General features: G+C 39.4%; 1 long non-coding RNA gene across 1 annotated transcript in view; it reads right to left on the bottom strand.

Moving 5' to 3' along the window:
• Window positions 1-25660, bottom strand: part of LOC140505022 (uncharacterized) — a 98706-nt gene that overhangs the window by 39826 nt on the left and 33220 nt on the right. The window contains exon 2 of the long non-coding RNA XR_011967317.1: window positions 917-1086. This is a non-coding gene — a long non-coding RNA (uncharacterized lncRNA). The remainder of the gene's footprint in view (window positions 1-916; window positions 1087-25660) is intronic.

The raw sequence follows: 25660 nt of genomic DNA, 5'->3' as shown, positions 1-25660 counted from the left end.
CAGTGGATGGAGTGCTGGTCCTGGAGTCAGGAACACTCATCTTCTTGGATTCAAATCTGATCTCAGACACTTACTAGCTGTGGAACCCTAGGCAAGTCATTTAATGCCTCCATTTCCTCATCTGTAAAATGAGTTAGAGAAAGAACTGGCAAACCCCTCAGTACCACTGCCAAGAAAGCCCCAAATGGGGTCACAAAGCATCAGTCATGACTGAAACAACTGAACAACAACAAATTAAATTCAAAGGCAAAATTTATAAATCATATCAACAAGCATTTATTCAGCACTTACTTTGTGCTAAGCCCTGCACTAAGTATTGGGAGTAAAAAATAAAAGCAGAAAGAAAGATAGTCTTTGCCCTCAAGGGGCTTATATTCTAATGGGAGAAGAAAACACATAAAAGGAAGCTAAAAATGAGGAGGGAAATGAGGAAGAAAGATGAAGGCATCTGGTGTGAGTGCATAGTAGAAAAAGTCCAGTCAGTCAGGGGTACAGCCTTAATAGGAATGAAGACATGGCTGGCTTGGGCATCCTCCTTAGAGGAGGTTCTAGGAGTAACCAGACAATCAGAGGGAGAGGTCACAAGGGCAGAGTATTTCCACTGTGTGAAGTCCTGAAAGTGAAGTGAGAACCCTGACTAGGAATGTATGACTGTAGCTTTTGTCCAAGGTACTGAAAGTCCTTGCTGTCCTTCAGCATATCAGAACCACTTGAACCTAGTGAGCAAGATTAATCAATTAAATTAATTAACTGCTTAGATTTTCCCAAACTGAGCTCTACCTTGCTTTGTTCCTTCTTGCTCCTCCAAACATCCTGGGTGGTAGCCTACTTATTCCAGGTTCTCTATCACCACCACCACCATTGAATTGAGAACACAATTCTTGCCACATGTTCCTGGTATAAAAATATTACCAACCTTATAGAATGAGACCATCAGCTTGAGGTGTATATTCTGCCAGTCAAGGTGATCTCAGGTGACTGCCATCAAAGACTGTACAATCTGTCATCATTTCCCAGGTCTGTTCAACTTCAAGCAAAATTCAATTCCAACAATCTTTTAATAATTAAAAAAATACAGCAGCTCACCTACCAAAGAAAAACATATTTGCTATGATTAGGGTGAGCAGAAACAGAGCTATTTTTACCGTTTGCTTTCTTACTGCATTCAACTGTATATCACAATGTCAGAGATGCAACTCGATGACAGCCCCTAGGCTATGTACACTATATCTTGTCATCCCCTTGCAAAAGCCAGAGAAACCCAATCACTCTCATTACTGCTAGTTCCATCTGGCCTGTCTTCAAAAAGGTTAAACCTTTATAGAGACTTAATGAGCCATATCCTTGCCTGAGAAATGTTGATTCACCATTGCTTTGAAAGAAAATGATGCAGGGGGAATGAAAATAGGAGTCCTATGAAACTTATGAAGAAGGGGTGTGTTGATAAATGTTTAATAGTTAGGGGAAAATGTACGCATGGCACATTTAAATTTAATCACCATTTTTAATATTTTTTCCATCACTTTCTTAAGTCTAGACAATCAACCAAATAATAAGTCAAGCCCTGATTTGTAGTGGTTGTTGAATCCAAGGTATAGCTGATCACATTGAAAATTTAACAATTGGCTCTCCAGAGAGCTCTTTTGAGCTGGCTCCAGCACACTCCTGCTAAGTTACCATGACGATACAGATTATACAAAAAAGAAAATAAGCCAGTCTCAATTATCCATGCTAACTATGTGGAGCAAGTGAGACGCTGTGCTAATTACTTCTATGAGGCCTTGGAACACATTAGAAAATGATCTTATCTCAATGGTGGGGCTGCATTGTTGGATGCCCTTTTTAACAATTGTCTCATTGGATTCTCACACAAATCCTGAGAAGTAGGACATGTATTACTATCCCCAATTTACTTATGAGGGAACCAAGCCTCAGATAGGGTGACTTATTCAGAATCTTAAAGCTAGGAACTGATAGAATCAAGACTCAAGGTCTTTGATCTCAAGATCAGGTCTTCTGACTTTGCTTCTGGTTCTAATTCCCCTAATTATGTGGCTTCATAAACATTTTCAGAATAAAATTCAGAGTGAATACCTTCATACAGGTCAACTCCAAATTTTGACTTACAAGCTTTCTTTCTTCCTTTACCCAGCATGGATAAGTGCATGAATAAACATTTAGTAAGTGTTTACTATGTACCAAGTATGGTGTTAAATGCCTGAAATACAAATAGAAAAACAGGACAATCTCTACTCTTATAGAGCATATTTCAGTTACAAGTCAGATGGAAAAGCCCAGTTATCCTTAGGGTACAGCAACAAAGCAGATGGCAATGTATCTTCTTGAGTGTTAATTCCATTTAAAAAAAAATAATAACATCCCTGATTTGCCAACTATTACCACCCGGATGGAGGGAGCACAGGGAATGCAAGCTAATTTTAATTGTAACCTTGGCAAAATATGACTGTGAAAATTCATTGGTTGTAGATACTGTTGAGAAGTGGAAGGATCTTTGGTGCCAAGAGACTTGGACTTAGGCCTAACTCTATCAGTGACTAGTGTCATGATCTTGGGCAAATCACTGACCCCCTCTGGGCTTCAGTTTCCTCACTTGTTAAAGGAAGGGGCTGGTTAGGTAGTAGCTGAGGTTCTGATGGATCAAGTTTTCCAGCCCCCAACCCCACCCACAATACAACTGCCCTCCATTCACTTCAGGATCTGAGTGCCACCATGTTCAAAAGAAATCCTTGTGTGGGAGTAGTGCTAGAAGGGATTCTAGGAGTCAGTGAGGGAAGGTAGGAGACTTTTCCAAAATGAAGCTAAACCCTGAAATTCCTCCCTCCACTTAGGGTGTTTAGAGTGATGACTGATGATGCACACGTGCTATTCTCGGAATACTCTAATAAAATACCTCTGAATCATAAGGAGGTTTATGTGGGTGGGATATTGTAACCTTTCTTTCCTTCGGCAGATTCCACTCACAGGTGGGTGGAGGATGAGCCTGTATCTCCCCTTCAGCTCAGGAAGATGCTAATATTACAGAATCCTGAGATTAAATGCTGAAACAACTATCTCTGCTTCCTTCCTAGGTCCTTCTCTCTCCTCAGATCCTTCTACCTAGTTTAGAGGGAAAACAGTTAGTGGGGGTGGGGTGTTAGAAAGGTGGAGAGGGTCTCCGTGACTATAAGCAAAATGGAATTTCTTAAAATCAACAAATATATTGGGGGACGGTGGTGGAAGAAACAGGGCAATTAGGAGAATACTTGTTCATGCCTACTGTTGGTCCTAGGCAGACAGCCCCTGTCAGGCCTACAGAACTGAAGTTAGGTTAAAAAAGCAGACCAATAGCAAACAGAAATCCCATTCCATCTTTAGGCAGCAACATATATTTTTTCAATGCCTATAAGTTCTCTCTACTTGTGGGAATAATAAACCTTTCTGATAGTTCCTAAACACACTTATAATAAGGGCAACCAAGGTCAATGGATGCTTATGGCTTGACTTTCTTTACTCTCAAGTCTTGAGGTGCCTGATACCTGGATTCAGAGATGCTTTCAGCTGAGCAGCAGGGACTCTGATTGGATAATGGAGGGGGATCAGTGGGAGTGGGGAGAACAGCAGCACGTGTAGTGGAGGCTAGGGGTTCAGTCATTTTTTTCAGTAACATCTGACTCTTCATGACCCCATTTGAATTTTCTTGGCAAAAATACTGGAATGGTTTGCCATTTCATTCTCTAGCTTGTTTTACAGATGAGGAAACTGAGACAGAGTTAAGTGACTTGCCCAGGTCACACAGCTAGTAAGTGTATGAGACCAGATAGGGAATCCTTAAGAAACAGGGATGTAGCAATATTGGACACAGAGGTGTTGGGAAGCAGGTGGAAAAAATAGATTCAGAGCCAGGAGGCTTTCCTTATTTGGGTCTAACTCCTGCTGGCACTAATGAGAGGCTTCCCCTGGCTCAGACAGGTGTTGGAAAGAAGTTTCTCATCAATTCGGTCTAATTCTTGCTGGGACTAGTATGACAAAGGCAGCAGCAGTGTCAGCATAGTAAAAATAAAATTAGATTTCTCCATCAGATGCCATCATGAAAAAGCCCACCTACCCAAGACAGCTTCCCCCTACTGCGAGAGTAGTTAATGCTGAACTCCATAAGGGCATCTTTGAACTGCAGTGCTAAGAAGCCCACACACCCAATACCAAGGGAGGCATCATCTGCTACACAACATGCTTCCCAGTGAACTTCTTGGCATGAAGGTTCTCCAAAGGTTGGTTGGAGTAGAGTCCCTGGTGACTTGGGAGGTGGCAGTTTGGGGGGAAAAATAGTAAGAACTTCCTGTTGGTTAAATACTCTGTGGTTTCTCATTGCCTTTAGCTTTAAGTAAAGATTCTTTACCTTCCCATAATGCCATGTGTCTCATTTGTTCTTAGTCACATGGGTGGGGAAAGTTCAATGGAAATGAGGTCTCGGGGCTACACATTTGAGTGATGACCTAAATAGATTGCAGGAACCTAACTGTAGCAGTAGAGTGCTCCATTCTGTGACAGAGACCTTACATTTAGTCCAGGCCTTATAAGAATTTGACTTCATTTTAATGGAAAACATACCAGGTGAATTAGGTCCTAGAACAACTCCTTCTGGGTCCTTAACATGTTATCTCAGAGGCCTACATATAAAATCAGTTGCCAGATCTTATTTCTGTCTCCATAATATGTCTCAGATACATTCTCTTTTTAACACTCAGACAGTCACTACTCTAAATTAGCCCCTCTCTCCCCTAGACAACAGCAATAATCCCCTAATTGGTCTCCCATGATTCAATTATCTCTTCAGTCCAATCTACACAACAACCAAAGTGATTTTCCTAAAGCATAGGTTTCACCATGTTACCCTGTTACTCAACAAATTCCGTTGGCTCCCTATTGCCTCTAGAATCAAACAAAAGCCCCTATAGTTGGTCTTTACAGAGCTTTACAACCTGACCCTATCTTAATTTTCTTATCTTCTTACATATGCTTTCCGTGTGCTCCAGCCATACTGGCTCATTTGCCATTTATTATACGTAATGGCACATCTTCATCTCCATGACATATAATGCACCTTTGAACTAAGTGTCCCCCAAGAGTGCAAAGCTTTTTCTCCTTACTTCCACCTCTCCTAATCCCTGGCTTCCTTAAAGACTCAGCTCAAACACTTTCAAAGCCCTCCTAGCTGCTAGTGGCTTCCCTCTCTTAGATTACTTTCTAACCATTCTGTACGTAGTTTGCATATACCTTTCTGGCTACATATTGTCTTCCTTGTTAGAATGTAAACTCTTTGAAGGTAAAACTCTTTTTGTTTTTGGTCTTTTTTGAAATGGGTGAGGGACCAGTGCTTAGAGCAAATGTAAAATGCTCTGCCTGATTCCAAGCTTAATGAGCATCCAGGCATGAGTAATAAAGGAGACTTTGCTCTCACTCCAGAACACATGAGTATCCTCTGATTATTTCTTATCAGCTTACTGAATGGTGACAAAATGCCTGTTAATTGGCTACCGAGCCAGAACTGGGCATGCATACAAAAGGTTTGGATTGATCATCTCTCACCCTTTCTCTGGCAGTTTCCCTGTGAAGTCAGAAATGCTGGGTAGAAGGGGCATTGTATTCTGTCTGCCATCTATCCTTGTGTTCATGATTGCACAGTGCTTCTACTTTTATTTCTTACGGTTATTTCCTAGTTTTAGATGAGCATCCAAAAATGGAAAGGACCACGTTAAGACCTTTACAAGCTTCAAAAGAGTCATTAGAGTTCTCACAACTTTAGAAGTCTCTTTGTAACCCTGTGAAGTAGGTGCCATTATTATCCTTATTTTATAGATGAGGAAACTGAGGCAAACAGAGGTTAACTGACTTGCCCAGGATCACACAGTCAGTAAGTGTCAGAGGCCAGATTTCAACTCAGGCCTTCCTGACTCCAGGCCTGGCACTCTATCCACTGTGCCACCAGGCTGCTCTTTGTAAACACTGAAACACTATAGAAAGGTGAGCCATTATTATGAAAAGGTACCAATGGACAATTCCATAGACTGTGTATCTTTTCTTGCTCTTGTGATAGATTGGACACAGGCTAGATACTGAAGAAATCTATGAGGGATCATTGGATGATAGCTCAGTGGATCGATGGTGAAATAGTAATGGGTGAGCAGGTCAGGGCTGTAGTCCATTGAAGAAGCTGAGCTATGAAACGTGCTTTATTTCTCTTTGGATTCTGGCTCAGCAGTGCCATTTGTCAGTTTCATGAGTATAATATTCACCAGCTTGACCTAAGGATGTTAAAATGAGAAACTAAGAAGAAAAACCCTTTATTGTCATTGATTTTTTTAAAGATGCAACTATGACCTGTGGCCTGAAAAAAATGTTATTAAATTGTAGAACCATAAAACTGGAAGGAGCCTGGGGAAATACCTCCCTTCTCTATTCAGAGCTATACTGGCATCATTTCAGAAGGAAGGAAGTCCTGCTCATTCATAACAGAGGTGTCAAACTCAAATAGAAATGGATCCTTCTGCCACATATTGACTTAGAAAAATCACAGATTCACTTTATCCATATTATATTGTATTTTTCTTTACTCTGTTAAACATTTCCAAATTACATTTTAATCTGGCTCAGGGGTCCAGCTTGCCACAAATTTGAATCTCTGATCCACACAGACCCCACCACTGGTGTGTCTGTGTTCTTTCTCCATTCATTACTTCAGAATTTAACAATCCTTGAAGTTGAAAACTGCCTCCTGGAAAATATCCTTAAGTCTCTGATACCTAAAACATATAAGCAACTAACAGAAATACATATACATATATATATATATATATATATATATATATATATATATATACATATATATGTATACATATATAGTATACATACATATATATGACCAGAAGTATTCTCTAATAATAGTCAAAGGTTACAAACAAATAGTGCTCAAAAGAAGAATGGCAAAGTATTAACAACCACACAAAACAATGCTCCAAATTACTAATAGTGAGAACTGTACATCAAAATAATTCTGTTATCTCACGCCCAGAAAACTGGCTAAAATAAGAAAAGACAGAAATAGCCAATGTTGGAGGTATAAATGAAAGGCATACTAATGCATTATTGGTGGATTTGTGAATTACTAAAACCATTGTAGAAAGCAATTTAGAATGATGTAAAGAAAGTGACTAAAATGTCCATAGCCTTTGACCCAAAGATTTCCCAGTTGGTTTGATTAAGATGGGTAGAGTCATTAAATTCTTTGTTTCTTCTTTCTCTGTAAAGGAGAATGCATTTTGCCCAAGAAATGACAGAACAAAAGTGCTTAACAGGGTCTTGATACTCAAGATAAGCAAGAGATAATAAGAAGGCACTTAGGTTGCCCGTAGGGCAGCTAGGTGGCACAGTGGATAATGCTGGGACTGGAGTCAGGAAGACTCTTCTTTCTGAGTTCAATTCTGGAGTCAGGCACTTACTTTGTGTGACCCTGGTCAAGTCACTTAACTCTATTTGTCTCAGGTTGCTCATCTGCTAAATGAGCTGGAGAAGGAAATGGCCAAACTACTCTAGTATCTTTGCCAAAAAAAAACCTCAAATGAGTTCACAATGGATCAGACATGACGGAAATAATCAAACAACAATGAGTAAATTAGGAGACTCTTATACATTTCATCTAGATTTCGTAAAGTTTTTGATAAAGTATTTCATATTACTTTTGTGAAGATAAGATATGGATGCAACTGGGTGGATTTGGAACTGGGTTACTAGTTGTACTAAAAAAAATAGTCATTAGTGCCTCGATATCAACAGGGCTGGAAGTATCTAGTGGAGTAACCCAAGAATCTGTGGTTGGTCCTGAACTTTTGAACATCTGTTTCAGTGACTTGGATAAAGGCATAGATAGTATGCTAATTTGGATTTGACACAAAACTAGGGAGAATATCTAATGCACTGGAAGACTGAATCAGGATCCAAAAGGATCTTAACAGGTTAGAGCACTGGATTGAATATAATAAGATCAAATTCAATATGGATTGCACTTGGATACATAAAATCAATTTCACAAGTATGAGATGGAGGAAATATGTTCTTGTTTTAGAACAGCAGTTGTTCTGAAAAAGATCTGGGAGTTATAGTGGACCGAGCTCAACATTAATCAGCAATATGTGGGAGCCAAAATACTCATGTGACCTTGGGCTGTGTTAAAAGAGGCAGAATATCTAGGAAGATGGAGATGATAGTCTCACTACACTCTGCCCTCATCAGGTCTCATCTGGAGTACCTTGCTCAGTTCTAGGCACCGTGGTTTTAAAAGGATGTCCATAAAGCTGGAGTGTGTCTTGAGGAGACCAACCAAGAGGGTCAAGGGATTTAAATCCAGAGAAGAGTGGTTCTAAAAGGGCACCGGCTGCTCTACAAAATGGGGACTCCCCTTTCTTGAATATCTTTAAGTAGCCAGGTATGTTATAATGATGGTTGATTTGTGCATGAATTGGACTAAATGGGCGCTGAGGTAAGTTCCAAAGCTCAGATTTTGAAAATTCTGGGATCATGGGGCAATTGATTAACCCACCCTTTCCAACATTATTAACATTGCTACAAATAGGTAGATGAGGTGACATCATAAATAAATTAGAAGAGCAAGGAAGAAAATATCTGTTTAATCTATAGATAGGGAAAGAGTTCATGACCAAACCACAAGTAGAAGGGATCACAGAAGGTTAAACAGACAATTTTGATTACATAAAATTTTACACAAACAAAACTAATACAGCTAAAATGAGAAAAGGAGGAAACAAATGGAAAAAATCTTTTCAGCAAGTTTCTGGTCTAAGATATACAGGTAACTGATTAAAATTTATAAGAATAAAAGCCATTCCTCAATTGATAAATGGTCAAACGAGAAGAATAGGCAGTTTTTAGAGGAAGAAATTGAAACTATCAACCATATAAAAATGCTATAAATCACTAATAAGTAGAAAAATGCATATCAAAATAATTCTGAGATTACACCTCATACCCATCAGATTGGCTAAGCTGATAAAAAAAGAAGGATAAATGCAGAGGGGCTATAGGAAAAGAACTTAGTTGCTATCATGTAAGGGACTATAGTTTTTAATGAAGTTCTAGAAGGGTGTCAGAAGAGATTAGGAGTTCGGCTGCTTCTCCCAGTGGCAGGCCAATGGTCAAGGAAAAAGGATTAGCCATGAGATAAAACCATGCTATGGCATGCATATGCAACGAAATCAGATACTGTTTTGCTCATGGTAGAATTTTGCATGACAACACAACACACCTGGTTCTTAGGCAATTTGAAGTCCAGACCAGATATGGTTACCCAATAGTAAGTATTCTAGAGACACCACAAGCTGCCTGCCTTGGCAGTCACAACCATAGAATTTACAGATACCCAGCATTCCCTGATCTGAGGTCACATAGTGGATCCATTAGAAGAGGAGTTGCAAAGAAGAGTAAATGAACCTTGTTGGAATTCAGAGATCAAATCTAGGTAGGTCTAACTATAAACTCTAAGTGTTATTTTAGACCTGTTACCATCACTCAGTGTTTGAATCTACTCACATACAAAATAGGTCTAGAACTGGAAAGGACTTCAGAGCACATTGAGTCACACGCCTTATTTTAGGTGTGGGAAAACTGAGACGCAAGGAGTTTAAGTAACTTAGCCAATGAGCAATAGAGGCAGTATTTGAACCCAGAATCTCTAACTCAGAACAAGGCTCTCTCCACTGTAGGAGTACCCAGAATCAAGAAAATTCAATATTTTGAATTCTCCAAGTCGGTTACCTTAAGACTGCAGAGAATGTCCATAAGAATGGAAACAATCAGCCTCAATTTGTCCTTCATCACAGCAGAAATATGAGGTAAGGTCCCTTGAAAGGGAAAGCTGATAAGTTACATTTTTTAAGTGTTCCATTTCAAATTCCGTGGCTAGATTCTAGACTCAATATAAGAATTTTCTAGCAATTAAAAAAAAAAGATTTTAAGGGAGGAGAGTTATTTTGTGAGTTCTTTACTATTGGAATTATTTATGCAATTGCTGGATGTCAGGGATGGGTTAGAGGGGATTCTTGCAGTAGGGGGGATTTGAAATTAGATGACCTTTCAAGTCTTTTCTGTTCTAATGCCCTGCAATTCTTCAATGATCAAAGCCATTGGATAATTGTCAAATTTCTACTCTAATTAGTTCCCTGTAGGTACACAAAATATGTCATACCAGACAGGCTCAAAAGTCTTTGCAGCATTGATTTAAGCTCCCATTACTTCCCTGATAGTCTCCCAGGGCTCATCATCCTATCACAGCATACCTAGAACAGGATACATTTAAGAAATGTTTGTTAAATTGAATTTAATAGAGAATAATTCATTGAATCTGACCTCCTTCCCCTCCCCACAGAGCAGTGTTGGTCATCACCCAGAAGAATTCAGCCTTGCTTTGTGCGTATTTATCTTGTGACATTTTGAATTTACGCAATCAATTAATGAAGTGAGTCTGCTTCCGTAGCTGAATATCTTTATATGTGGGCTTTGCCTCTCAGTTTTCTTTGTCTTCCCCAAAGATAAAAAGGGGAGGGGGAGAGGAGAGAAGGGGGGATTCCAGAAAGATAGAAAGAGAGAGAGAGAGAGAGACAGAGACAGAGACAGAGAGACAGAGAGAGAAAAGAAAAGAGAAAGGATGACAGGAGAGAGAATGTGGGAGAAAAGAGAGAGAAGATAGGGGAAAGAGAGGGGAGAAAGAGAAAGAATGAGAGAGACAGAGAAAAGAGAGGAGGGAGGAGAGAATGAGAGAGAGAACGAAAGAGAGAAGAGAGAATGAGAGAAGAGAGAGAGGATGAGAGGGAGGAGAGAGAACAAGAGAGAGAAGAAAAATAAAAAAGAGAATAAGAGAGAAGAGGGGGCATGTGCGAGGGAAAGAGGAAAAAGAAAGAAAAGGAAAAGAATAAAGAAGAGAGAGAGACAGAAGAGAGAAAGAGAGATTCCTTGAAAGATTCAAGGGGACCCACAAATGCTTTTATAAGCAGACACTAATGTTTTAACTAATGCCAAGAAGACAAAGGAAAAGTCAAGTTAAAAACTGGTAAACAAAGTGCCAGAGCCAAGTTCCCTTTCTGCCATTTCTATGGGTCACCTTTGGCCACCACTCTCTTGGCTATTTCTTCTCCAAAGACTAGACCTCCAACAACCACTACCTTTCCCTTTTCCTCTTGTACTGTTCCTCCTGCTATAGAAGATCATACACCTAAACAGTTACCATGCCAAAGTGTTGACCTCCTGTGGTACATACTACAGAAGGAATAAGGAAGGTACAGGTTCACAGTCTCTTGCTATTCAGGTCAGTTTCCAGAACTTAAGGTTTTGAATAGTCTTTTTCAGGCACTCCTTGTTTTATTCCCATACTTTTAACTGGGCTAGTTCCACTATTTGAATCACAGAATTGTGGAATATTAGATAAGAAAGAACATTTACAGAGTGGTTAGTCCAAATCCTCTTTTCACAGAAGGTGAGATTGAGACCCGTAAGCAAGCAAATGATCCACTAAAGTTACACAGCTAGTTCTTTCCCCAGTCCTTGGCAGCATTTTGTCCTTTCTTGCTAAGTCATCCCTGGCTCTATTTTCAATCCAGTTTTAATTTTCTCAGTTCCTTCTCCTTATGAACAAGTCTGTCTTTGATAGAGGCCTCATTTTCCAAATATATACAGAACTGAGTCAAATTTACAAGAATACAAATACAATCCCCAACTGAAAAGTGATTCAAGGACGTGGAGAGGCAGCTTTCAGACAAAGAAATCAAAGCTATGTGTCGTTATATGAAAAAATGTTCTAAATCACTATTGACTAGAGAAATGCAAATTAAAACAACTTTAAAGTACCATCTCACACTTATCAGATTGGCTAATATATCAGAAAAGGAAAATGATAAATAGAGAGGTGGGAAAATTGAGCCTAATACATTGTTGGCGGAACTATGAACTGAGCCAACCATTGTAGAAAACAATTTGGAACTATGCCCAAAGGGCTATAAATATTGTGCATGTTCTTTGATGCAGCAATACCACTACTAGGTCTTCCCAAAGAGATTTTTTTTAAAAGGGAAAAGGACTTACTTGTACAAAAATATTCATAGCCACTCTTTTTGTGGTGGCAAAGAACTGGAAATTGAGGGGATGTCCATCAATTGGGGAACTGCTGAACAAACTGTATGATTGTAATGGAATATTACTGTGCTATAAGATATGATGAACAGAGTGATTTCAGAAAAACTTGGAAAGACTTACATGAACTAAAGCAAAATGAAGTGAGCAGAACTGGGATAACATTGTACATGGTAACAGCAATATCATATAATGAAGAACTGTGAATACCTTATCTATTTTCAGCAATATGCTGATGCAAGACAATTGTAAAGGACTTGTGATGAAAAATGCTATCTACCTCCAGAGAAAGAACTAATGTTGTCTGAATACAGACTGAAGCATAATATTTTTAACTTTTTTCATTTTTTCATGTTTTTTTCTTGGCCTGTCTTCTTTTATAACATGACTAATATGGAAATGTGTTTCAAATAATTGCACATGTATAACCTATATCAAATTGCTTGCCATCTCAGGGAGGGTGGGAGAGAATTTGGAACTCAAAATTTTAAAAAATGAATGGTAAAATTGTTTTTACACATAATTGGGAAAAATTAAAAAACCCAAGCATTTATCTTTTCTGTCTGATCCCCTCCCAAGTTTCCCCTAAGTTTTAGAATAATAATTATAATAGTTCACAGTCCTCACATGAGCTAAAAGCTCATCTAGGCGGAACCCTATGGCAACCATATGGGAAGATATAAACAAAAAAATCACAGAATTGGCATGGATGAATGAAATGCTATCTCCCACCAGAATATTGGAACATGATCCATGGTTCTCATTTTTATAGCACTTTAAGGTTTATAACCTCTGTTCTTACAACACTGAGAAAATTGAATCTCAGAGAAACAACAGTGTGGTACAGTGGAAAAGAGCTCTCAATTGGGTGTCAGAGGGTATGGGTTCAAATCCTGTGTCTGTCATTTAAAGTTATTTAATTTTCTGGGCTTGATTTCCTTCAAGTATAAAACAAGGAGGTTGTACCAGATGGACTCCCAACTTAAATTCTACGATTACTTTATTCAAAGTCTTACAGATAAGTAGCGGCAGAACTAGAATTCAATTCGGGTCTTCTCTCTCTGAATACAATACTTTCCTCATTTTTCCACACTGCCCTTGAATATATACAGATATAAAAAATATTTAAAGTGGCTTTTTTTTTTTTTTTACACAAACAACTAGAAACTGAAGGGGTGGGGAATGGCCAAATGAATTGTGGCACATGAATGTATTGGGATATGACTGGACCGTAAGGAATGAAAAAACAGATAGTTTCAGAGGATTTATTTGAACAGATGTAGAGTGAAGTGAGTAGCACAGGAGAATGATTTATACTGTAATAACATTGTAAGACTTCAGACTTGTGACTCGTACAATGACCAACCATGATTCTAGGGAACCAATGATGTACTCTGCTGTCTCACAGTGAGACAATGAATCAGAGGTTCAAATTGAGAGGGGCAATTTTTGGTCATGGCAAATACCAGGATCTATTTTGTTTAGGTATAATGACTCATTCCAAGTATTGTGTTTTCTTTTTCTTTTTTATTTGAGAGGAGAATTTTGAGAGGAATAAAAAACTAGAGATAGAATCTTTTTAAAGAGAGAGAAAAAAAGAAAAGAGGGTCACTAAAGCAGTTTTTTAAATGGACAGAACAGATGAAAGCTCAGAAGCAAACAGAATGAGGACAGCTTTAAAAGCAACATGTTGAATTATTATATTTTTTAAAGCAAACTATACATAATAGAGTTCTGGTTTCACATACAATTCTCTTTTTTGTTCTACTTTGTCAACAAACATTTACTAAGCACCTACAATGTGAAAAAAAGACAAAAGATGGTTCTTGCTCTCATGTAGCTCACAGTCCAGTGGAGAAGGCAATGTGTAAACAGCTACACACAAATAAGGTGAATATAGGATAAACTGTAGATCACAACCAGAGAGGGAGGCATTTGTATTAAAGCAGATTGGGAAAGGGTTCTTGTAGAAAGTGGGATGTTAGCTGTGCTGAAGGAAGTCAGGGAAGTAAGGAATCAGATAAGAGGAAGGAGAGATTTCCATACATGGGGAACAGGCAATGTAAATGTAGGCAGCTGGGAGATGGAGTAGCCTGTTAGGGATAGGTAAATAGATTTGAGAATCATTAGCACAGACACAATAAATAATCCATAGGAGATGATCAGATCACCAAGTGAAATAGTATATAAAGAGAAGAAGGACCAGGGCAGACCCCCAGGAACACCTGTCAGCAAGAAGGCCAGGGCAGAGTATGCAGAGCTAAGTCAGGTGTGAGAAGATTGGAGAGGTAGTAGAGGATATGAAGGGCTTTGAACATCAGAGAGAGGATTTTGCATTTGATTCTGGAAATGACAGGGAACCCCTTGAATTTAATAAGTAGGAGGCAACATGTTCAGAACTACATTTTAGGGAAATCACTTTGATGACTGAATGGAGGATGGACAGGAATGGAAGAGACATGAAGCAGGGTGACCCAGCAGGAGGCTACCATAATAGTCCAGGAGTGAGGTGACAAGGGCCTGCACTAGGATGGTGGCAGTGTCAGAGGAGAGAAGGTGGAATGCATATGAGAGACTTTGTAAAGGTAAAATCAACAAGACTTGGCAACGGATTGGTTATGGAGAGTGAGAGTGAGGAATTAAGGAGGATACCCAAATCACTCTGGCTTTCACTGATTGGCCAGTAATTGTTTGTTGTCCTTCATTCTCCAAGAAGACCAAAATGACATCGCTATGCTACAGTCAAGTTTCAATGCATCCAACTGTGACTGATCAGACCAGTATAAGCTCGGAATGTTCTACCACAGATCGGACACAAATAACCAGTGGGAACATTCAGGGTGGATACTCTAAATCTGGGCATCCTGTGTTTCCTTTGAGCTGTCTCAATTCTGCTTTGCCCATAGAACAGTTGATATATACATTTGTATACTCTGTTCTGCTCCTGGCATTTCTTCTGGAGTTGTTGGGCAGCAAACCCCATATCAACTGTTCCTTGGCCCTTTCTGAAGCCACACTGGCTCTCAGATAAATGACCACCTTCCAGGTAGGTCCCAGCCCAAACCTCATTTTCTCATGGTTTGGGTTTTGATGGCTCAGAGTGAGTGTCAATAGCAACCATATCTGTTCTGGCCATAAACTCTGAGGGTCTTTTCCCTCCCAGACTGATTTAGTTTTGTGAGGGCAAACTAGGCCATCTTTTGTCTCAATTCTTACCTAGTCTTTAAATATTTAATGGGCATTGCCTCCGATAAACTGAGACCTGGGAAAGACCTTAGCTTAAAAAAGGTAATGGTCTCCCACTACATCCAGGGTCATTACCAGTCATCTTGACCTATGGACTTATGTCTTGCCACTGCACACAGATGATGGGAGAGTGAGGCTGATGATTTTGCACAGGTCTGCCTCACTTAAATCCAATTCACTTGCAAATGGAGACCCTGCCCTCCTGAATTTATTGATCCTCTCCAAGAGAGAATAAAAGATGGACAGCACCAACAATTTGATAGCCTGGATGATTAGGAGGATGATGGTCGCCTTAACAGTAATAGGGAAGTTCAGAAGAGGGGAGGGTTTGGGGGAAAAGATAACAAATTCAGTTTTAAATATGTTCAGTGTAAAATATCTACAGGATATCCAGTTCAAGATGTTTCATAGTCTGCTGAAGATGAGAGACTAGAAATTAGGAAAGAAACTGGTGATAGATAAACAGGTTTGAGGATCGTCAGTATAGAGACAGTAACCAGTTCATGGGAGTTCAGCAGATCACCAAGTGAAGTAATATAGAAAAAAGAAGCCGCACCAGGGCAGAACCCTGAGAACATCCATCATCGTCTGACATGACCTGGATGAAGATCCAGCAAAGGAGACTGAGGAATGGTCATACAGGTAGGAGAAAAACCAGAATGATGTCACAGAAGCCTAAAGACAGAAAAGGGTGATTGACCATGCCAAAGGCTTTGTATATGGAAGTGTTTTTTGTGAGGAGGAGGGAGGGTTTCAACTGTTTTTGTTTAAGTACAGAATAAAAAAAATTAAATAAATTTTCTCCTCTTCATAGTTTACACAGCTTCCTTGTTTCCTGTTCTTTGTATGTGGAAATGATCATATTTGTTGATTTTTGTCAAATTCATAATAATAAAGAAGAAACCTTAATTAAAAAGCTCCCCATAAAATTTAAAGCCTTCAATTAAAAAATTAAATTAAATTAAATTTCTTTCCTCACAACCACCGCCATTCAAATGCCAAGTTTGGCAGCATCTCCTAGCCTCTGCCCACAGACTATCTTCCTCTCCTGGGTGTTTGGCCCTTAGGTCAGCTCCCATGAACCATTCCTTCTTTGACACTATTTCAACTGCTTCCCTACGCTGATTCATTTGCTCCATCCATCCTTCTCTCTCCATCTAAGCCCTCCCAACCTCTGCTTGACAAGCTCCACTTGTTTCATTTTTTGAAAGTAAGATCTATGAATGCATCCATTGCTTAATGTTTCAAACCTATCATTTCTTAGAATTCTCAGCCAATTTTCCAGAGAATTCTGAGAAATAAACATCTAGTGCTTATTTCATTGATAATTCAAGGTAATTCATGTATTCTTCTTTTTGGTCAAAACCACATTATGAGCAATTTTTAGTGCCCATTACAGAAATTGAAGCCAGATAGACTGCCATATTCACATTATAAAACTAGATTGTAAGTTCTGTGAGGGAAGATATCTAACTGTAGACTTCTTTCTATCCTCCACTGTCCATAGGACAGTGCTATGTCTACAGCAGGCACTCTGTAAGTATCTGTTGATGTAATTTGATTTTTAATTCCATCTTTTCCCTTCCTTAAGGCAAGCCAGTTCATGTAAACCTTCTTTGGTCCTTTTCCATATAGTTCTGGACTAATAATTGTATTATGCTTGTCTTTTGTTCTCGAAGAGGACCATGACATCAGGGAATGATGACATGACTTCAGTTTGACTAAGGGAGGGCTGTGCAAGGTCACCAGCCTCATTTTCTCCCCCAGAGCCATCTGGGTCCAGTGATCTGATATTCATCAGGATGACTGGAGAGGACCCAGGATGCAATGGAAGACCCTGGCCCTTTTAGGCTAAGGTCTTTTGAGGTTCTCACGTTGAGGGAGGTAAAACCCATTCAGTGAATAGACCTCTATGAGAAGTGAGTCAAGGGATGGTCCCTTTAATAATAATTTTTAAAATATCAAACTGGGAGGGGAAGATCCTCAAGGGTTACTGGCCAAAAGAGAAACAGTTGCTATTTACTATAATGTTTAAATGTAAAGGATACTGCCTTTGGAGTAAGAAAACGAGAGTTCTAATCTCATCTTTTACAAGTACTAATTAGACTTCTCCACTGTAGGCCTCAGTTTCATCATTTGTGAAATGAGAAGTTTGCACTAAGGTCCCTTCCAATTCCAATGTTCAATTGTTTACTAATAACTAAAGCACACACATATACACATTTTTGCATGTGTATACACATATGCACATATGTATTTATATGTACATGTGTATGTTAACAAGCATTTATTAAGCCCCTAATATATGCCAGGCTCTGTGGTAGTGCTAGAAGATAAATATGTAGGACTAATTAATTAGTTCCTATTCTCAAAAGGCTAACATTCCAGCAGGGGTGTATATACATATATAAAATAATACAAGATAATTAATTAAAAGGTAGTTTGGGGAAGGAGCCCTATCAGTTGAGGATATGCCAATTGTTTTACATATATGATTTCATTTGAAACTCACAACTTTTTAAAACAAATAGTGCAGGTATTAATATTCCCATTTTATAAATTAGAGAAGTGAAATTTAGAGAGATTGACTAACTTGCCCAGCCAGCAAGTAACAGAGTGCGACCTTCCCCATTTATATTTTATTGCATTCATCCAACCTATCGGGGCCCTATTCACTCCACATATATTTTCAGACAGGTATTTATACCACAAGTCTGTCTCTATCGCTAAAGCTTCTTGGTTTAAAAAAAAAATTCAATCATCCTACTAGCTGCCCACTATAAGCCACATCCAAATGAGAGGTTTGCCCTCCCAGGGGTAGAATTAACTCCCCAGTTTAGCAAGTTCTCTTTCCGGTTGGCGTCAGTCCTAAATTAAAGGTTTCTTTTAGCCTATGGGTCAGTCATCAATCAACAGGGACAATATTCTCTGCAAGATGCCCACAGGAGGCAAAGAGACAGACACTATTCCCTTCCCTTGGACAATATCCAGGTGTGGCAACTTATCCCCGAGAGCAGCTCGTTGGGAAGCAGCAGGACGTAGGGGCGAGAACCTAGGACTGAGAAGTCAAAAGCCCCCAGTGCAAATCCTTGCTTTGTCCCCTGTTACCTGGGAGCTATGTCCTTCCATAAAATTATAAACTCTATGCGGTCAAGGACTTTCTTATCTAAACTTTGCATCTCTCTAAGTGTTGTTGTTTAGTCATGTCCAACTCTTTGTGACCTCACGAACCATAGCACAACAGGCCCTTTTATCCTCCACAGTCTCCTGAAGTCTGTCCAAGCTCATGTTCATTGCTTCCATGACACTATTTATCCATCTCACCCTCTGCCACCCCCTTCTCCTTCTGCCTTCTACCTTTCCCAACTTTAGGGTCTTTTTCAGTCAGTCCCGTCTTCTCATTATATGGCCAAAGTATTTAAGCCTAGCTCTTAATCCTCTCCGAGTTTTCATCTGTAAAATGGGGATAAAAAATACATTTCCTTGAGTTACTTGCAAGGCTCAAAGAAAATTATGCCCTGAAAAAGGTGCTTTATGAAGTGCTGTGAGAGTAATAGCTCAAATATTAACAATAGCCTTTGTTTCATACTCTAAGGCTTGCAAAATACTTTCTATATGCTATCACAGTCAATAAACATTTGTGAAACATCCAGCTTGTTCCAGGCATAGAAATGAGCAGTAGATGAATGAATATGAAAAAGAAAGACAGTCCCTACCCCCAAAGAGCTTATAATCTAACTGGGGGAAGATAAGGGACAAAGGGAAGCTGAAAAGGATTGAAGGCAAAGGGAAGAAAGGGACATGACAGGAGCACATAACTGAGTCCAATTTAAAGGAGTAAACTGAGTAACAAATGAAGAGATGGTAGGTCTGAGAGCCCTCTTTAGGGAGAGATTCTTTGTTCTGCCCAAGGGCCCTCTAATCAGAGGGTACTGAGGGTGCTGATGAGATGTAAGTACCAAGGCTGATGAAATCTTTCAGGGTAGTGAGTTTCCTGATGATGAGATTCTTGGGGAAATGCTAGAATCCAAAGACTGAAATCAGATGGGAAATCTAATCCTTACAACTATCCTGTAAGACAGCTGCTGTCTTTACACCATTTTATAGATGAGAAACTGAGAGTGCGAGAGGTTAAGTGTCTTGCCCAGGGTTACATAGCTAGTGATTGTCAGTGGCAAGATTTGAACTCAGCTCTGCCTGATGCCAGATCCAACAGTCTATCCACTGTGCCAATTAGCTGCCTATGTTACTTAAGATTTTACTGAGGACTTTCAATAATAGTGCTGTGAGGAAGCTAGTAGAATTATCATTATTATTATCCCCATCTTATAGATGAGGGAACTGAGGCCCAGAAAGTTTAAGTGACTTGCCTCACTGTCACATGCTAGGGCATCATAGAAAAGGCACTGCATATGGAGTCAAAGACCCTAGATTCAAATCCTGACTGCTATTCAGTACTTATAGAGCCTTAGACAAATTCCATGACCTCTCTGGTCTTCAGTTTTCTCATCTGTAAAATAAGAATGTTGCTCACTAAGGACTTTTTCTGCTCTAAATCCCATGATCCTATAGGCGATAGAGTTAAAATTTGAGCATAGGACATCAGGCTGCCATATAAGCAAATGTAAGTGATTAGTTTCACTATTGTTTCTCTGCCATTTGCTCCAATGGTGTTCAGGGATGGTTAATGAAGGGCAAATTATATTTTCTGGTCTTAGATTCAGATCAAAGCTTAGTTTATGGACACCTCAATGAGACCAATCTTTACACTTCCTTCTGTTTCAAATGATGAAACATGAAGCTTCCAAGTCTGTACCCAGGTGAATGGTTTAGCAAACAACTTCGGTTTTTTCACCCTACACCCTTACCCTGGTGGGTAAGGGAAATAAGAGTGGCATATATAGGTGGTAGGAGTAGTAACTTTTCTCCTAAGAAATGTCATGTTATTGATTTTTTAAAGAAATTATTTTATTTCATTTATTTCATGCTCTTTTGACCTTCTTTGTCTGGATTTGAATTTTGACTGTGCTCCTCATGACTTATATAACCTTGGGTGGTCACTTAATCTCTTTGAGTCAGTTTCCTCATCTGCTAAATGAAAAGGTAGACTGGGATGGTTTCTTCCGTCTCTAAATCTATTAAATGTCATTGCAATAAAACTGTTTTTCTTCCTCATTGTGACTGGAATTGACACAAGTGTGAGGCATTCACCACCTGTGATGAATTATGAGATGCTTACTCCATCACCTAATCCGACTGCATGAATCATCCTTATGCCACACTGAGCTCCTCTAGAAAAGAGAAATTGTTAATGAAAATGGACAAAGTCACCCAAAGAGAAGGCAGCAGATTGAGTTTGTCTTCCATTATTCTGTAGCTATATTGTGGATTTGTCCTTAACTTTATTTTCAGATAGGATTGTATCCCTGCGTGCTAGACTTTTATTACTTATCCTACCCTCAGGCACCCCTACAGAGAAAGTTGAGAGAGTCAGGATTCTTTTCTACTTCCTTATTTTTTTCTTTCTTTTGGGGTATCCTAACTTGACATATGCATTTTACTAGAATGGGGCTTAAGATGTTTAAAAGACCAATATCAGCATTTCCGGCTTCAGTTTAAGAAAGATTTTCTGTTGATTGACTGAGTAGCACCATCCAAGAAGAAGCAGATTCCCATTTTGCATGAAACTTTCTTATGGAAAATCCCAGGATTCCTGAAGGTGGAACTGTTAAAATATAAACTTGCCACATACAAATAATAGTCTCCACCTAATCACAGGCTTATGTCTTTAAAAGACTTCAGATTAACTCATGTTTTTTGCTGTTTCCTCCAACTCTAGGATGCTGGGTAGGAGCATATTAACAGCTGTGAGGTAAGAGGGGGGTGGAGAAGAGTTTGTGTGATAACATAGACAAAGATAGCAGAAGGGTTTCAGTGAGAGCTAGTAAGTGCTATATAAATAATGGATATTATTATTATTTCCTAAGCATCCATAGAGTTTCAGGAACAGGAAAATAGGGATGTTAATAAAATAAGGAAAGGAGCCAAGGAGGAAGATGTTAAGGCCCTTTATCATGGACCATTTAAAAGTTGGTACAGATACAACTCAAGATAGAAAATAGGTCTGTAGGAGAAGATAACAATGTGCCGTGCAGACCTTACGAAGATTATTAGTGCATAGTACTAGTCAACTTCATGAAAGATCCGATGCTAACTTTGTGGGAATGTTCTAAATCCTATCCCACTGCCACTCAGTCCTTCCTACTTGTATAATCCAATGACCCTGTGAATTCTAATCCATTTCAGAAAAGACTTAAAAGTTATTCTATTGCTAATGGTAACTCTTTTTTTTCATACTTATCAAGTATCTTGAGTGCCTCATTTTCTCCTTCCTAAGGTTATCAGCCTGCAGGGAGCCTGCAGAAGGGGACAGAGTAGCTGATAAAACTAATAGAGTGCAGGAATGCACTCCAAAATGCTGCTCCTCTATTTCACAAGAATATTGTTAATTCATCATAACCAAATCCTATGATAACATTGCGAAACCCTCCTATAATATTGGGCCTTTCTTCCATTTATGATATTTACAGCAATGTTCCTATGGACCCAAATGCATCCTATAGTGTTGCTTCACCTCATACTGTGTTTTCACAGAACTAGTTATACAACCAATTATATCAATTATACAATCAATAGGTCTGCCTCTACTATGGCTGCAGTAGGTAAGCCTAGCCAAAATGTCTACCTAACTCCTATAGACTCCTTTAAAGTTCAACAGAAATTACTCTCGGTTCCATGTAGCCTTCTCTCCTCTGAGGTATTTATCATGTAATATCATGAATGGTTGTTATTTGTATAGATGGTAGGCCTCCTACCTCATCACTCAGCTAAAACTACACTCTTCAAGATTTCCAAGCATCTCTTAGTTCTTGAATCCAATACCTTTCTTCAGTCCTTTTACTTTCTATCTTCTTTGTGACTTTTGAGACCTTACAACCATTTTCTCTTGGACAATCTCTCCTCCCTCAGCAGTCCTGACACTACTCTCTCCTGGTGCTCCTCCTCACTAACTGCTCCTTTTCAGTATACTTTGCTTGATCTTCATTCATCATCATCCCATTCACTGACTATAAGTACCCCCAAACCTCTGTCCTGGTGCTTCTTCTCTTTACTTGCTATATCCCATTCTTGCTGACTCCCTTTCTCATCCCATCTCTTAGCTCCAATGAGTTCAATTGTCAATACCTGGCACATGACTCTAAGATCTATGTATCAAGCCCATATCATCAACTGCCTGCTCTGGGATATCCCATAGACATCTCAAACTCAGTGTGAGCATAATAGAACTCATCTTTCTCCTAAAACCAAAATATAAGTTCTTTGAGGAAAGAAAAATTTTTAAAATTGTCTTTGTAGTCCCAAAAGCTAGTAGGTTTAATAAATGCTCTTTGAACCAAAGCGGATTAGATTGGAAGCTACTAGATTATCTGCAGGATGACCCCAAATATCCTTGTCCTAGAGCCTTTGTCTTTTTTCTCCTCCTCTTGCCCTAAAAGCCTTTCCTGCCTCTTGCCTCAGGCAAACTTTTCCAGTCAGCATTTTTCTCCCTAGGAACAGGGACTGTCTTACCTAAACTTTCTGTATCTCCCTAGGATTTACCAAAGTGCTCTGCATACTATAGGAGCTCAATAAATGTTTATTGAATGACAGAATTATCATTTCTGGAAACAAGAGCAAATCCTTCCTTAAGAGCATTTCCCTATTTACTTAAAAGCCTCCCTCTGCCTTCCTGACTCTTTCCTAGTAGGAGATATAAGGAAAGAACAGGTTTCTTCCTTCATTCCAGCATTTAGGATCATAGATTTAGATCCAAAAGGACACTTAAGCAGCCATCTCCAGCTTCCAAGTCTCACTTCTTCATTTTACAAATGAAGACACCAAGGTCCAGAGAGGCTAATTATCTTGCCTAAGGTCACAAAGTTGGTAAATAGGAGAGCTGGAATTTGAACCAGAAGAGCATTGGCTCTGGAGTCATAGGCTAAGATTAAAATCTCACCACTGAGGCTTACTAGCCCTGTGACCTTGGGTGAGCTGCTTAGCCTTGGTGGGTCTCATGTTGGACTAATTGGCTTCTGAAGTACCTTCTAGCTTTTGATTCATGATCCTATGAATACTGTGATCTCAAATCCGGCATACTTCCCACTCCTGATAGCAATTTCTCCTCTCACTTGTCACTCTGCTTCCCAGATTTTTTTTCTGGAATTTTTTTCTGTCCTGTTCCATGAGGTGTCTAAGTAAACAAGGATTCATTTGGAAGCAAGAATTTTCACCAGACTCTTATGCATTGAAATGGATGTCAAAAGTGACTTAATCACCATTGACTTCCAAGGGAGGAAGTTTATCCTGATTCCCTCCAAAGGCAGGATGACTAACATCAGCACCTGTTTGGTCTCCTTAGTAACTGGGCCCTTCGATTTTCCTGCTGTATTTGCATGCTCCTGAACATGATGAATTGGACAAGGGGAGGTGGAGGGAGTAGAATACAGAGTGTGCTCTTGGTTTGAAAAACACCTGTGACACTGTTTACCTGCCACATTTTGTCATTGCTTGTAGTCCCAGCCCCGACTTCGGGGCCTGAGATTGATTCTGTAGCAGGCTCAGGCTCAGTGTGGAGGGGTAAGTCTAAAAATTTACTAGCATCCTCCCTGGAGGATTGTGGGACAACACGCAGTGAAATTGATTAGGCTGAAACCTCGGTATTGGGAACATGGATTTATCTTTGCGTTTTAGAGACATGTCTCTCACTACATTAACCCTGACTACAATTAGAGCCAGAAAATACAGCCTGCAGTCAAAAAAGAGGAGAGGAAAATGGAGGCTGAAATAAATGAGAGCTCTTCTCTAGCCCAATGGCTCCCAAACAGCATTCCAAGGTTGGTTAAAAACAGCATAGCTGTCTGTCATCTACCTGTCTTGGGAAGCATTCCTTCCAAAGCACAGGGGAAGAAGGGAACTGTCTTTCTCAACCCTGTAACTTGCAAAGGCAAAGCCAGAAATCTTTCTGAAAAGAATGCTGCCCCAGTTTTACACGTATCTGGCATGGATGTGACTGTAATCAAGATATATTAGGAAGGACAAGACAAGAAGCTGCTAGAATTAGTGGAAAACTCCAGCCTTCCTTATCCTCAGTGCTTTCCCTCTGAGACTGCTCCCAGTTTATCCTGCATATATCTTGTTTGTACGTAATTGCTTCTTTAGAGCAGAAGCTAGTCTTTTGCCTTTCTTTGTATCCTGACACTTAGTATACTGTTTTGTAGGTAGTAGCTTCTTAATAAACACTAGTCAACCAACTGAATGACTCCCAGGCCAGCTTAATCCCTCTTCTCTCTGGTCCTTGCCTTATGATAGCAGCCTACACTAATCTCTCTCTTCTCTGGGCTGTTACTGCATTTATAGTCCACGTGTTACAGATTAGTATTTAATTTTATTTATCTATTCCAGGATATTCATTCAATTTAATTCAACTAATAATTAAGAAATGCCTACTATGAGCAAGTCATGTGCTAGACTCTGGCCATCTAGACACAAAAACCAAAGAATCCCTGCCCTCAAAGAGCTGACATTTTACTTATACATGGGGTCAGGATTCTGATATGTATACATATAAGTACAGTATGAGGAAAATTGAGGAAGATAGAGTGCTAATGACTAGGAGAATTAGGAGAAGCTTTGGGGTAGGGGTCACCTGAATTGAATACTGTCTTGAAGTAAAAGAAAGATTCTGGGAAGTAGAAATGAAGAGGGGGGTTGCATTTCAGGTATAACTAGAGTTTATCAGGCCTGCCTCCCTCATTTTAATTAATTTAATTTTAATAAATTTAATCATTTAATAAATTAATTTAATTAATGGTTACCTGTGACTGGGTCTGCCTCCAAGACTGGTGACCAAAAGTAAAGGGCAACTGTTTCCAAAAGAGCTGCATTTTGTACCACGGTACGTAAAGGCAAGCTAAGATGTCCACTTGGCTTTTTTTATAGTGTCTCTCCCTTCAACTTCTAGAAACAGATGAATAAGATGGTAAAGATGGAGGGAATTCTTCTCCTCTCCTCCCATCTCCTCTCTCTCTCTCTCTCTCTCTCTCTCTCTCTCTCTCTCTCTCTCTCTCTCCCTTCCCCCTTTCCTTCATGAATAGGGAACAGCAAGTTGTAGGAAAAGCATATG

This window comes from Notamacropus eugenii, chromosome 5 (assembly GCF_028372415.1).
Source record: "Notamacropus eugenii isolate mMacEug1 chromosome 5, mMacEug1.pri_v2, whole genome shotgun sequence".
NCBI classification, from domain to species: Eukaryota; Metazoa; Chordata; class Mammalia; order Diprotodontia; family Macropodidae; genus Notamacropus; species Notamacropus eugenii.
Note: the sequence above shows the minus strand (reverse complement) of the source record. Positions and strands in the feature narration are given on the sequence as shown.